The sequence below is a fragment of the Lynx rufus genome, unplaced genomic scaffold (genome assembly GCF_022079265.1).
Source record: "Lynx rufus isolate CCGP_SWC_20201006 ecotype Redwood Valley unplaced genomic scaffold, mLynRuf1.p SCAF_2, whole genome shotgun sequence".
NCBI classification, from domain to species: Eukaryota; Metazoa; Chordata; class Mammalia; order Carnivora; family Felidae; genus Lynx; species Lynx rufus.
The window spans coordinates 185,115,117-185,129,592 of NW_025814834.1; the positions used below are offsets into that span (position 1 = coordinate 185,115,117).

The 14,476-nt window shown below is 42.5% G+C and overlaps 1 protein-coding gene across 1 annotated transcript in view; it reads left to right on the plus strand.

Moving 5' to 3' along the window:
* Positions 1–12,571: 12,571 nt before the first annotated feature.
* The window catches only part of STIL (STIL centriolar assembly protein), a 65,431-nt gene continuing 63,526 nt past the window's right edge, over positions 12,572–14,476 (plus strand). The window contains exon 1 of the mRNA XM_047085691.1: positions 12,572–12,797. The gene's annotated coding sequence lies outside the window, so the exon portion shown is untranslated. The remainder of the gene's footprint in view (positions 12,798–14,476) is intronic.

Here is a 14,476-nt window from a genome sequence, read left to right on the forward strand (position 1 = left end):
GCGGCGGCGGCGCGGGGCGGGGCGGGGGGAAGGGGGCGGGCCGAGTCGGCGCCCGCCGCGGCCCCGCCGCCGTGGCTGCCGAGGCGTCCGCGCCGCGGCCGGAAGGGGCGGTGCCTCTGCTGCGTTCTAGGCGGCTGCGCTCCGGCGCCGCCCGTGCGGGTCCGCGCCCCTACTAGTCCCCGCCCCTCAGCCGGCTCATTCATCCCTCCGCAGGCAGTTCGTCCAGTGCGCAGGTCCCCATCGCGCGCCTTGTCTGACAGGCCTGTGTGGAGTGTGCGACGCGACACACGACAGAGAAAACCTATTGTCTGTTTGCGAGGAGTTTAAGTTGCAGTGGGGAGGCAGCCGACCTGAACAAGCCAAGGGAAGAATAGATAGATGACAGAAAAGAAGGGAGAAAGAAATAGCGATACAGGCTTTGAAGGAAAAAAGCGGAAGAATAACAAAGGATGGATACAATTTGGAGGCGGTAGTCAGGTAACATTTAAGCCAAGACATAGGGCATAGGAAAGAGCGAAAGCAGGTAAAGACTGGGGTAGTTCCCACAAGAAGAACTTGTGCAAAAAAACCCTAAAATGGCTTGTGTTGGAAAAAGCCAGAGAGACCTGAGTTGTAGGAATGAGGCACAGGATGGAAAGTGGGGGGGGTCAGGCCCAGGCAGGTCGTTCAGGCCCTTTGGTTATGGAAAGGAGTTGGGGTTACATTCTAACTGCAGTGGGAAGCCCTTTAATTGTAACTCCAGTTCTCGCCTGCCTGCGTGAGAGAAAAACCTTAAGGGAGAAGAAAAGGCGTCCAAGGAATGAACCACATGTGACGATTTAAATTAATTATATTAAAAACAAAATTCAGTTTTTCGTTCACACTAAATTTCAAGTGCTCAAAGGTCACATGGGGTAGTGGCAATTGAATTGGACAGTGAACATACAGAATGTAGCCACTACAAAAGGTTCTAGGGGTGCCTGGGTGGCTCAGTCTGTCAAATGCCTGACTCTTGACTTCAGTTCAGGTCACGATCTCACAGTTGGTGAGTTGGAGCGCTTCATCCGGCTCTGCGCCAACAATGTGGAGCCTGCTTGGGATTCTCTCCCTCGCTGTCTCTGCCCTCCTTTGTTCTCTCTCTCTCTCACTCTCTCTCTCTCTCTCCTCTGTCTCTCCAAAGTAAATAAGGGGCACGTCGGTGCCTCTGTTGGTTGAGTGTCCGACTTCGGACTTCCGCTCAGTTCATGATCTTACATTTTGTGAGTTCGAGCTCCACACCGGACTCACTGCTGTCACCTCTCTCTCTCTTTGCCACCCCCTCAAAAAATTAAATAAAACATTTAAATATATAATAGGGACGCCTGGGGGCTCAGTTGGTTAAGCATCCGACTTTGGCTCAGGTCATGATCTCATGGTTCATGAGTTCAAGCCCCATATCGGGCTCTGTGTTGACAGCTCAGAATCTGGAACCTGCTTCAGATTCTGTGTCTGCCTCTTCCTCTGCCCCTCCCCTGCTCGTGCTCTGGCTCTCTCAAAAATAAATAAACATGTTAAAAAAATTAAAATAAATAAACTTTAAAAGAAAAAAAGGTTCTATTGGGCAGTGCTATACTAGACCTTGTATTTAAGTTCCTGGGAATGGTTTGATAGAAAGGGAGAGAGGTAACCCCTTGAGAAGAAAAATCAGATGGGTTCCAAGGGGCACATGGAGGGCCTTAGATGACTTAGAAGATCTTAAGAAACAAACACATAAATTGGCAATAGGAATTGCAAGAAGGGCACAGTTTCAGGAAAGTTTGAAGGTAGGAAGAGTTCCTGTCTGAAAATTTTATTTTCTCAGTAAAGAAAAGGCAACATTAGATGAAGGTAAAGATTTTGAAGTAGGATGTTTGAGGAGAGAAGATATGAAATAGACACTTTTTTGAGAATGGAATGGTTTTCTAAAGAAAACCAATCAGTATGACTTCTGAGTGATATTAAAAGCTCACTTGGTATTTGAGATCATGGATTTTATTATTTTTTTAAGTTTATTTATCTTTGAGAGAGAGACACACACACAGAGCATGAGTGGGGAGGGGCAGCGTGAGAGGGAGACGCAGAATCTGAAGCAGGCTCCAGGCTCTGAGCTGTCAGCACAGAGCCTGATGTAGGGCTCAAACCCACGAGCCGTGAGATCATGACCTGAGCTGAAGTCAGATGCTTAACAGACTGAGCCACCCAGAGGCCCTGGTTTATTTATTTATTTTGAAAAAGAGACAGAGAGAAAGAGAGAGCATCCCAAGCAGGCTCCGCACTGTTGGTGCGGAGCCTGACACGGGGCTCAAAACCCACAAACCGTGAGATCCCGACCTGAGCAGAAACTGAGAGTCAGGCACTCAACTGACTGAGCCACCCAGGCGCCCCGAGATCATGGATTTTAAATTATTGAAGGTGTTTGTTCAGGTACAGGCAGAGAGAAGACGGATTCCTGAGGTCATCCAGGGTTGGATTTTTGCCAACCAAGTCAACAGAGGGAGAGAGGACCAAGATGGTATTTTCAAAAGAATGTTTATAATGATGTATATGGAATCAAAAACATACAGAAAGCCAATTATGGCATATTAGGGCTGCTAGTGGGGACGTGGAGGGGAGTGAGGAGGGGGCCAAGGCATTAGAAGCACTGAGGTTGAAGAATGGCTGCAGCAGGGTACTTGAGCAAGTGAACTGGCAGTACAGATGCTGGTGGTCTGAGTGGGATATTTGGAATTGGCCAAGTTGATATTTGGATTGGAAATTGTAAGTTTTTGATGATGTTGAAATCCAGGATGAGCCCAAACAAGGTGAGACCATGAGAATGGAAGGCTGAAACAGAAAGCATGCCCTGTGGTTAGAACTGGGTGGCCAAAGTGTTAGATTTGTCATCCAAGCAGTCTGCATGAATTAGCATTAGAGTAAACAGAGAAACTATGAAAGAGGAACTAAGTTGTTGAAGACAGAATGACCAGAGGGTTGGAAAATGATAGCAAACAGGAGGGAAAGAAGGTGGTATAGCCTCTGTTTGGCTGCCCCCCAGCCTCTTTCCTCTCTACTGCTCCTTTCCTCTTCCCTCACCCAGTATTTCCAGCCTCTTCCCCATCTCATACTACCTTTTTCTGACTGACTAATTTCACTTAGCATAATACCCTCCAGTTCCATCCACGTAGTTGCAAATGGCAAGATTTCATTCTTTTTGATTGCCGAGTAATACTCCATTGTGTGTGTGTGTGTGTGTGTGTATATATATATATATATATATATATATATATATATATACCACATCTTCTTTACCCATTCATCCATCGATGGACGTTTGGGCTCTTTCCATACTTTGGCGATTGTTGATAGTGCTGCTATAAACGTTGGGTGCATGTGTCCTTCGAAACAGCACACCTGTATCCCTTGGATAAATACCTGGTAGTGCAGTTGCTGGGTCATAGGGTAGTTCTATTTTTAGTTTTTTGAGGAACCTCCATACTGTTTTCCAGAGTGGCTGCACCAGCTTGCATTCCCACCTTGCCATCATTTCTACCTTTTCCTTCCCACCATGGAAGAGGGAATGGGATATCTCAGATTATCGCAGCTAAAGAAACGTTATGATTAATAGCTTACTCCTATGCCTTCACAATATTCCTTTTTTTGTTTGTTTGAGCCCCTCCACCCCCTGGGGAAGAGGAGCTAGGAGATAAGTCCGCTGAAAATAACTACACTTGGTCATAATACTGAGAGTAGGAGTACAAAAAGGGCCATACTGTAAGCAAATGTGCCTTCTTTTCCTTGGTGCGTGTTCTCTTAAGTGTCTTTTCTGTATCTCTCCTGGCAAGTAAAGTTGAAAGATGTTCAAGATATGGGGTCTGTGGGAAAGGGATTAGGAAGCTATTCACAAGCTTTTAGTGAAGGCATTACGCCATAGACAAAAAAGTAGCCTTTCTTGATTCCAAGAGAGAGTCCACCAGAATAAGGAATCCACACAGGAGTTTGGGTCCAAAATGTCATTGAATACCTATATATAGCAAGATGTGGTGACTTTTCTCTCTAAGTCGCCCTGGAGAACTATAACCACCATAGATTGAGTACTTATTGTCTTGTACCTTGCCCAGTTCTTTGTGTCAACCATGCAAGGCAACTAAGGAAAATACTGGTGTGGAAATAAATAAAAAAGTGAAACCCATATACCTATCTCTGCCAAGGGTTTTCCAGGGAATTATTTTCAGAGAAAACAAGCCTAGGCCGAAGAACAATTTCTTATTTGTTGGCACTTTAGGCCTGTTCTGGTTATCTATTGCTACATAACAAACCTACCCCAAAACTTAATGGCTCACAACGTAAAATGCTTAGTGTGGGAACCCCGCCCTCTCTTCTCCCTTTCCCCCTTTCCCCCACATCGTTGACCTGGAGTGTTCAGTGTGAGTAGTGCTATGAGTAGAAAGAGGACAAACATGGAGGAGTTTTTCCAAACATGGATGTTACCACACCAGGCAGTCCCATGGAGCCAAGCCAAGGATTCATAAAAGACACCTTGCTACTCTAACAATTTAACATTTAACCCTTCTACTTGTTCACTGTGAAAGGTCTAACTCTTAGCACCTTGGTCCTAATTTGTCCCCAAAGAAATCTTTCTTTTTTTTTTTTTTTAGCCTTAGATCAGTGTTCCCACTCCTTGGAGGTGGCAGAGAAAAGAATGAATTCCACCTACATGCAAACAACCAGATATTCAATGAAAATATGCCTTAGTAATTATATACTGAATAAAAGGATGTCACCCAGTAGAGGGTCATTTCCTAGCTAAACACATAGATTGAACTCATAGATTAAATAAATTTGATGAATATCTATTGAATATCCACTAAGTACCAGGCATTTGACTTACATTGCCTATTTTTTGGATGATATTCAAACTTTTAATAATCAGTACAATCAGGATATCTGTAGGTATTTTTGTGCCAAGATTGCTCTACTAGGCATCAGCCCTCTAATTGCTGGATCATGGGGAGGTCCTTGGTGTTCCAGGAGAAGGATGGAGGGCTCTCAAAGTGCTCAAGGGAGTAGTTATATACCAACTCATATGAAAATAATGCACTATTTTAACCACCAATACGGTCTTACCAGTTGTGTGTTGGTTACATATCAGTCTTGCCTTGTAGAATCATCATAATGCTATGACATTAGCACTGTCATTTTGCAGCTGGAGAAACAGCCAGGAAGTGGAAGTAGTTTGTTCAAGACCACGTAAGAAGTAGATAGCAAAGTTAAATACAAACTCCATGTGGATGGCTTTAAATATGCATTCTTTCTATACAGTAGAAACCCCTTTATAAGATAAAAAGTTCCATACTCATAAAATCCCTTCCAACTTAGTTCTCATTACAGATGAGAAGACTGATCTCAGAAAAATGTATAATAAGAGGTGTCCTCAAAACTAACTCCAACCCATATGTGTTTATTTATCAAGTACATTAGGTCTTTGGGGCATATATTCAGTGCATGCCTACTATTTCCAGGGTATGGCTATGTTCTAGGGAATTCTATAGGATCTTAAGAAATAGAGTCTTGTCACCATGTATCTGTCCTATTTATCATAATTGCCCTTTAGAGAGAAATCATCTATTCCCACACTTTTGTTTTCCCATTCTTCACCATGCCTCTTTGCTGGTACGTACCATTCATTTTTCAGGATTCCCCTCAGATTTTATTTCCTCCAGGAAGCTCTCCAAATTCCCAAGACTGGGTTGGGTGCCCCCCTTTTGTGCTTCTACACACACCACCACCAGCAGCACCCATACACACCTATTCCTTCCCTCCTTTACTTCTGTTGTAGTATATTGTGTATCTCCACACTAGATTTAAAACTCCTGGAAGGAGGGGCACCTGGGTGGCTCAGTCAGTTAAGCGTCTGACCTTGGCTCAGGTCATGATCTCACAGTCTGTGAGTTCGAGCCCTACATCAGGCTCTGTGCTGGCAGCTTGGAGCCTGCTTCAGATTCTGTGTTCCCTCTCTCTGTCTCTCCCCCACTCATGCTCTCTCTCTCTCTCTCTCTCTCAAAAAAAATAAACATTAAAAAAAAAAAAACTCCTGAAAGGAAGAGACCATGTCTGATTACTCTTTGTGCAGCATGACAACCTGCTCTTTTTACAATATGATTCTCTCTCTTAAGGGTACTACTCCAAGGTCCTTGGAAGATTTTGACTAATTTCGTTGCTGCCACTCAAGTTCTACTTGTGATGGTCTTTGGCAGCTACTTCCCTGTAATTCCAAAAACACCTTTCTTGCCTATATGTAGGAACTGGTTTGTAGGATCAGGCTGGGTGATGAAACAAAGACCTGGTGTGTGGAGGCATAGAAGGGTGAATGACAGGCCATATGTTTTGCATTCAGGCCTTCATTGCCACCTATTATATTGTAATCTATTTCCTGGCAGACGCTTAGTGTGTTACATAACCCGATGCTTCATGGAGTTTCTAAAATGAAGATTCCTGTTACTTAGATTTGCATTTTTTGCAGATATGGTTCTTGCTATAATGCTTTCTCAAAGGACCTTTTTATCAAAGATTCTGAGAACATTAGTTAAGCTGATGTGTCAAACCTAACAACAAACAATATGCCTAACCTCTCAGGAGTGTGTCAGCTGAGCTCAGTCAGGTCTATACTGTAAAATGGCAGGCTGAGCAGTGAAGGGAGATTGTCTTGGCAGGTCCTACAGTGTCTTTGCTGATTAACTCTGAAACTATAGGTAGGGTGATTACACCTATAGTTTCCTTGCCTGCAAAATCAGGATGATTTTACATTGACTCAGTTAAGCAAATAATTTTAGAGAAGTTAACTGTGTGTGTTGTTTGATCATTTCTGTCTTAATTCCAAGCAATCCAAGTTAAAAAAAAAAAAGTAAAATAAGGTGCACTTGGCTGGCTCAGTCAGCAGAACATGTGACTGTTGATCTCGGGGTCATTAGTTTGAGCCCCAAGTTGAGTGTAGAGATTATTATTTTTTATAAATTTTTAAATGTTTTATTTATATTTGAGTGAGAAAGACAGTGCATGAATTGGGTAGGGGCAGAGAAAGAGGGATACACAGAATCCAAAGCAGACTCCAGGCTCCCAGCTGTCAGCACAGAGCATGACGCGGGACTCGAACTCATGAGCCGTGTGATCATAACCTGAGCCAAAGGTGGACGCTCAATCAACTGAGCCACCCAGATGCCCCACACAAAGATTATTTATTATTTTTATTTATTTTTTAAATTAAAAAAAAATGAACGTTTATTCATTTTGAGAGACAGAACAGAGCATGAGCGGGGGAGGGGCAGCGAGAGGGGGAGACAGAATCCAGAGCAGGCTCCAGGCTCTGAGCTGTCAGCACAGAGCCCTGACGAGGGGCTTGAACTCACAGACCACGTGATCATGACCTGAGCTGAAGTCAGACACTCAACCGACTGAGCCACCCAGGTGCCCCTATTTTTTAAAAAATAAGTAAAATAAGTCAACTTGGGTCTTGATCTTAAGATCATGAGACAAGCCTGGCATTGGGCCCCACGCTGCACATTAAAAAAAAAAAAAAAAAAGCAAAGCTATAGTTATTTTTAAAGAGCAGTAGTCTAGCTTAGCTCAGAAGTGTAAAAAGAGAAAGGGAAAATTGGTGTTTGGAGAAATTGAGTAACAGAACTGATAACTGATTCCAACTTCCCTGTTCCTGGTGATAACAATTGCTCTTTAATTCTCTCAGACTTCTAGCAGGCACGCCAGGGTTTATGACACTGAATATGTACCCAGTTGATTACACTTTATGTAATCATAAAGACTATGTCATGTGGACAGTGACTGAAAGGGAATAAGGTAAAGTAAAAACAACTGATGTGTTAGGATGTAGAATTTTGGATGAACTTTGCCCTTTACAATTTTTTTCCCTGTTTTAGCATTGTCAACAAACTCATACTTTTTTTTTAAAAAGTATGAAATACTAGAAATGATTCTCTGTGAAGCAAATTAAAGCACTTGCAAATTTGAAAATTATGGCCTGTAGCTTTTCTCTGTGGGGACCTATAACCAGAGCAATTCCATACAGTCTTGAAATGGCATAAATATATAAAAATGGGGATTAAAGAATAGCATAGTATATATTCAGTCTGTTCAAACTGGCCTGAAATCTAATAATGATTTATATTTGCTTTGGATAATTACCTCTTATTACCCCACCTTTAAAATTGTGCCTTCCTTGGGGGGCCTTGGTGGCTCAGTTGGTTAAGCGTCCAACTTTGGCTCGGGTCATCATCTCATGATTCATGAGTTCAAGCCCCATGTCGGGCTCTCCATTGTCAGGATAGAGCCAGCTTTGGATCCTCTGTTTCCCTCTCTCTCTGCCCATCCCCTGCTTGCTCTCTCTCTCTCATTCTCTCTCAAAAATAAATAAACATTAACAAAAATAGAATTGTGCCTTCCTTGTTCTATGTTTGTCATATCCTTCCAATTCCCTATGCCATTGCATAGTAGATCCTTGGAATGGCATTTGTAGATTTTATTTCCCTAAGCTTATTCTCTAATTTACAATTACAAACTTGTAATTCTCTAATTTACAAATACAAATCAATTCCCTTAATCTCTATGAATGTGTTGCTCATTTATTAACACTGTCCGTGGTGAATATAACTGGACAAATAATAATATATGGGTATTCTTTTAATTAACTTTAATTAACTTTCACACTCATTAACTCTTTTTTATGATGATGTACAATGTGCAAATGAGGAAAGTCAATCTTAGAGAGATTAAATGGCAGAATTGAGGCCAGATCCCCAAAGCCAGTGCTTGTTACAGTATAACAAAATTCAAATTTTTTTTAATATCTGGGGCAGTAGGTCCTTTAGGCAGGCACCTCTAAGCTGTCCTAAATATAAGGCTGAGTCATTCCAATCCTAAAATAAATAATTACTTTTCTCATCATTTAATTTGAAAAATATCTATTTTATGTATATCATTAAATGTATATCCTGCTTAAAAATCCAGTGGTAATAAAATGTTTAATTGAAGTTTTATTAGCATTTGAGTTATTAAGCAAAAAATACTTTTTATTTTATTGTTGTTGCTCAAAAAATTAGCATATGCTTCAACTCTCCTATTGCCCTTCCTTTTATATTTTTCTCTTAATTTTTTTTAAAGTTTATTTCTTTATTTTGAGAGAGAGAGAGCAGGGGAGGGGCAGAGAGAGGGGGAGAGAGAGAATCCCAAGCAGGTCCTGCACTGTCAGCGCAGAGCCCGATGTGGGGCTCAAACTCACAAACTGCAAGATCATGACCTGAGCCAAGATCAAGAGTCAGATGCTTAACCAACTGAGCCACCCAGGTGTCCCTTCCTTTTTTCTTTTTAGTAGACTTTATTTCCTAGAACAGTTTTAGATTTACAGAAAAATTAAGAATATAGTACAGAGTTCTCATATACGCCACACACAGTTTCCCCTTATTATTAACATCTTATATTTAGTATGGTACATTTGTTACAATTAATGAATCAATATTGGTACATTATTATGAATTAAAGTCCACATTTCATCCAGATTTTCATAGTTTTTAACTTCGTGTCATTTTTCTGTTCCACGATTCCATCCATGAGACTACATTACATTTAGTTGTCATATCTCTTTAGGCTCCTCTTGGCTGGTTTCTCAGACTTTCCCTATTTTTGACAACCTTGATGGTTTTGAAAAGTACAGGTCAGGTATTTTATAGGATTCCCCACTATTAGAATTTGTCCAGTGTTTTTCTCAGAATACGACTGGGTCTATAGGTTACTGAAAGGAGGACCACAAAGGTAAAGAGCTGTTTTCAACACAGCGTATCCCGTGGACATACTATCAACATGACGTATGACGGTTAATGTTGGCGTTAATCACCTGGCTGAAGTAGCTTTCGTTGTTTTTCCACTGTAAAGTTACTCTTTCCTTCCATCCTTTCTATACTGTACACTTTGGAAGGATTTCACTATGCCAAGCACACACCTAAGGAGTAGGGAATTATGTGTTACACTCATCCTTTCCTTTTTGTCTGATTCATAGCAGCTCATCTTACATTTCTCTTTCAGATATCTTAAAGTAGTTCTAAAGAAAACCATAGATCATGAGGGCCCCACACAAAGTCCCTTTCTTTTACATCCTAAATTCAATCTGTAATCAAATCCTGTTGATTTTACCTTCAAACCATATCCAGAATCCAACAACCTCTCACCACCGCCAATGCTACCATTCTGGTTCAAGCCACCATCATTGTCTCCCCTTGGTCGTTCCAACAGCTTTCTAACTGGTCTCCTTGCTTCCCCTTGCTCCCTACAGTTTATTCTCAAAGTAGCAACCACACTAGTCCTTCCAAAACCTAAAATCAGATCATGTCAGCCCCCTTTCTAAAATATTCCAGTAGGGGTGCCTGGGTGGTTCAGTCAGTTAAGTGCCCAACTCTTGATCTAGGCTCAGGTCATGATCTCATGGTTCATGGGATCGAGCCCTGCATCAGGTTCTGCGCTGACACTGCTGAGCCTGCTTGGGATTCTCTCTTGCCCTCTCTCTGCCCCTCCCCCTTTTCTTTCTCAAAATAAATAAACTTTAAAAAATAAAACAAAATACTCCAGAGGCTTCCTATCTAACTCAAAAGTGCAGCCAAATCCTTATCATGGCCTCTAAGGCCCTGTGTGGTTTACCAACACCGTCTCCCCCTTCAACCCTTAATATTCTTCTCCTCAGTCACTTTGCTAAGGACATACTAGCCTACTTGGCCTTCCTTGAAAGATGCCAGGAAGATCCCACCCCAGGGACTTTGCACTTAACATAACTCATGACAGCCATCAAGGCGTGTCACTTGAATTTCTCTCCAGAAAGAGCATGCCAATCACATGCAGAGTATACACTTAGCTATCAGCCTCTTGCTGTGCCCTTCTGAATCTGCCTTGGTGCTTGCTTTCTCTGGGAAGGCCCAGGCAATGACTGAACGCAGCAAGGATTCTAGCCATTTATGCCTAATGTGGGGCTCCTCTAATGGACAATCTTTGCTCCAAAGTTCCCTATTGGGTTTGCCAACACTTTGTCAGACATGCATCACTGGCTCTTCCTACTCTCACACTGAGGAACTCACCATCGTTTCTCTTAAAATGTATGCCTTAGATTCTAGGAATTTTTCCGGGAAAGCAGAGAATGACATTCTATATAGCATATATTTCTTGGCTAGTTTGATACATTTTTCAGGAGAGTGTCTTCACTCCCTCAAAAGGGTGAGCTCCTTCAGAACAATACAGCTTACAAACACATCTCGACTTTGACGCTCCCATATTGCTCAGGAAACTAACAGAAATGGAATGTGGAAGAAAGTTAAGTGGCATTTGGAATCCTGACTCTGCACTAATTAGCTGTGTCATCTTTTACATTTCTTCGTTTGTTGAGTAGGGATACTAATACCTACTTCGGTTGTTGCAGGACAACCATATAAAAAATGACAGAAAAGGCCCAATTACCAACATTAGTTGTAGACACTAAATATAAATGGTTTATAAATTTAAGTCACGTTATTTTTTTCCTCAATAGTAAGGAATTTATTTATTTACTGGCGGGGGGGGGAGGAGAGGGGGAGACGATGCACACAGGCACAGGCACGTTTGAGGGAGAAGCAGAGGGAGAGGGAGGGAGAGAACCTCAAGCAGGCTCCACACTCAGGGCAGGGCCCGACAAGGGGTTCCACCTCAATATCTGAGATCATGACCTGAGCCGAAATCAAGAATTGGACACTCAATCAACTGAGCCACCCAGGAGCCCCTCAACGGTAAGACATTTAAAAGAAAATTTTTGTTGTTATTCAGAGAGGATTCTTCTTAGGAAAGAAACTAGAGGGGCGCCTAGGTGGCTCAGTCATTTGAGCATCTGACTCTTGACTTCGGCTCAGGTCATGATCTCACGATTCAGGAGATGGAGCCCGGGCTCCGTGCTAACAGTGCAGAGCCTGCTCGGGACTCTCTCTCCCTGTCTCTTTACCCTCCTCCCCCACTCGCAAGCACGCTCTCTCAAAATAAAATTAACATTTAAAAAAAAAAGAGGAAAGAAACGAAAAGAAATCTAACTCCTCTCTTTTGTTCCTTCAAGCAAACGGTTTGATTCGCTTCTAACCTCCCACAAACAATCTGCACAACAAGCACTTCCGGCTTCCTCTGCCACCCACACTACATCGTGTTAAGTTCTTCATTGCGCCTGCGCAATGTCCTCCCCTGCCCGGAACTTAACCGTTGACCAAAATGAAGTGTTTAAATCCTCCGGATCCTGATAGTGGAGAGCCGATGGCGCCCCTATTTCTCCAGTGAGGCTTGGGATTGGTCAAGCACAGGAACGGCTCAGAGAGCTGATTGGTTAGCATACTAGCACGCCTCGGCGACCGTGCGCGTTGCCTCTAGCCCCGCCCCTGTCCCCGAAGGGTTGGGTTTCTGACCAGTCAGTAGGCGCGGCGCGGATTTCGGTTTACCGAGCTTGTGTTTGCCGCCTTGGTTCCCGCGACCCCAACGTCCTAGAGGCGGGGCGGAGGCGGCAGCGGCGCTCCTTGGAGCCGACCTCTGTTCCGGCCCAACAAACCGACCCCGCTGGGCGGCGGTGGCGGTGAGTGGGGCGTTGTGTCGCGGATTCTCCCGAAGGGCGGCAGTGGAGCACGGAGAAGGACGGTGGGCTACATTCAGGGCCTTGTGGTGGCTTCTCAGTGCTCCTGGAGCCTGGGGCTGATGACGTGAAGGGGAAGTAGTGGAAGAAATAAACTAAGCGGACCGTGAATTTCCTATGAATCGTTTGTCCTTAGGTATGTGAAAGAGGTTTGCAGTCGATAACGTGCCATTTAAAGGTGTTTTTACTATGAAAATTTGTGGACTGAAGCCCTGCATGTTCGTTCCTGTGTTTCTCACATCTAATTCAGATGGCTTCTTGGTAAGGGATCAGTTAGTGTTTGCAGTTCGCGGTCTACTGGGAGAAAAGTGTGAACAATAAAGTGTGAAAATGCTATGTGTGTGAACACAGGCGGTGTTTAGGAGATGGTTTTCCAGAGGAAGTGACATTCGATTTGGATTGTGAAGGATGAGGGGGATTTACCAAGACATTTAAAGTTAAAGGGACAGCCTGTGCAAAAGACACCCAAACTCGGGGGATTGTAAGTAGTTCAATTTGATTGGAATGTAGGATGAGTGGATGAGGGATAAGGTTGGGATAAGAGTGGGGCCAGATCGTGGAGGTGTTTTTTTCTGTATTTAAACAAGACCCATCAGCTTTTAAAGCAGAGGCAGTAATTTGGTCAGATATGCATAAATACCCTTCTAGGAGCACTGTGGGGGCTTTTCAGTAAATCTGGTGAGAGTTGATGTAGTCAGGAACTACCGTGGTAGAGATGGAAAGACAGAATTTATATGGGAAAGAGGGAGGAAGAAGAGGTAAGGATGACTTCAGGGTTTCCATTTTGATAAACCATGATGCATGCCATTATCCGAGGGGAATATATTTTGCTAGGTATAGGTGTTGTGTGGTTTCAGTTTCACTAGCTTTCACTGCTTACGTGATACTGTAAAAATAAACTCATGTATTGTTTTAATATGAGAAATAGGTCAACATTATTTTTTTATCCTAATACATAAAGGAAGAAGAGACAAGTTTAAGATTCTTGTTCATTGAAGAAAGATGGCACTTTATATATTTCCTACAGTTAGTTATCAATCTGAATACTGTTATCCGTAACAACCAAGTGGTGTAGAAGGGCTTTCAAGTTTAAAGCCTTCATTCTATAGAAGACACATGAAGTCCAGATGTCTCCAAGAGGGACTTTTTATCAACCTTACAAGAGCACTTTGAATAAGATATTATTATAGTAAATAATTTCAGCCTCTGGCTTTGTCTGAAAAATCTCTTCTGTACCTGCATTTATAACTCTCCTCTCTTATCTTGCTTCACACGATTCCTTCTTGCTAAAATTGAAGTGAAATGTACAGAGCCTAAAGAACTCTAAGGCCTAATAAAAGAGTATAGGAAATACTGAACTGTAAAGAAAGGACTAGCCCTGTATTTTGCTTTGATAATATTTAAATGAAGATACCCAGCGGGCAATTAGAAATACGGTTTTGAAACTTAGAAGAGAGATGGAAGCTGAAAGTTTGCTATGTACAGGTGGGTGTGGAAGCAACGGCAGTGGAAAAGAAGTACCCAGAGAGGGCATGTGCAGCCAAACAAAGACCACTGATTTTTCACGGGAACAAGTCAGTTTGTGGGGATGTAATATTTGTCTTCCATCTCCATGAGATTTAACATTTGTTAACCTCATTACAGATCCAGTAAATATCTAGTTCAAGTTGTTCCGATGTCCTGTTTTGTGGTTTTCTGATTATGACACTTTTGGTCAAAATTTCATGTATTAAGTATTGCCTGCCCTACTATACCTAGCTTACTAAATGGTTATGAGGATCTTGTTAACAGAATCTGTGCTTTTCTTTCATTCTT